The sequence below is a fragment of the Mytilus edulis genome, chromosome 3, assembly GCF_963676685.1.
Source record: "Mytilus edulis chromosome 3, xbMytEdul2.2, whole genome shotgun sequence".
NCBI classification, from domain to species: domain Eukaryota; kingdom Metazoa; phylum Mollusca; class Bivalvia; order Mytilida; family Mytilidae; genus Mytilus; species Mytilus edulis.
Window position 1 is genome coordinate 63,885,622 of NC_092346.1, and position 715 is coordinate 63,886,336.

The window sequence follows — 715 nt, forward strand, 5'->3', positions numbered from 1 at the left end:
TAAAATACATGGACTTGCTACTTTCAATAATAATCAAATCTGCAGAGGTTTCAGAGAAGATTAAAACTATCAACCGCCATCATCATGAAATGGTTGGTCATGTGAGTGTTTCTCCTACAAACTGGTTCATACCCGCTTTCTGATTCTTGAAACAAGAATTGACTGATCATTGTCTTGTTCTTTTGCCATCTGTATTTTCCATCTTTTGTACTGATGGTTTTTGGTTGCCCCTTGGTATCATCTCATATTTTTTTTTATTATTTGTATTCTTTAGAATGAAGGCAATATGAAAACAAGCAACCTACAAGTCTCTTTGCTCACCCATATTGAAATCAACACATAATGAGTCATGTGCATTTCATTTTTTAACCTTTATCTTTAATTTTTAAACAACATTTTTGTCAACCTTGAGGTGCTACCCAACACCTTCACTAAAATTAATTTGGCTCGATTAATTTTTTATAAAATTTTGACAAAGTATTTACTTTGACCCTTTGACAAAAATATTGAAAATTTTAAAAATTTGAACCAACCATTTTATCAGAAAAATTACACTGGTTATATAGCAGTTTGACAAACACTAATTTTGATCATTGAGAAGCTTAAAATTCCCTTACCAGCACAACGTAATTAAAACGTTCAGCTGGTTTTATAGAGTTACCTCCCTGTACCACCTTAAACAAGCCCATCTATACTTCAATGTAAAACATTTGAA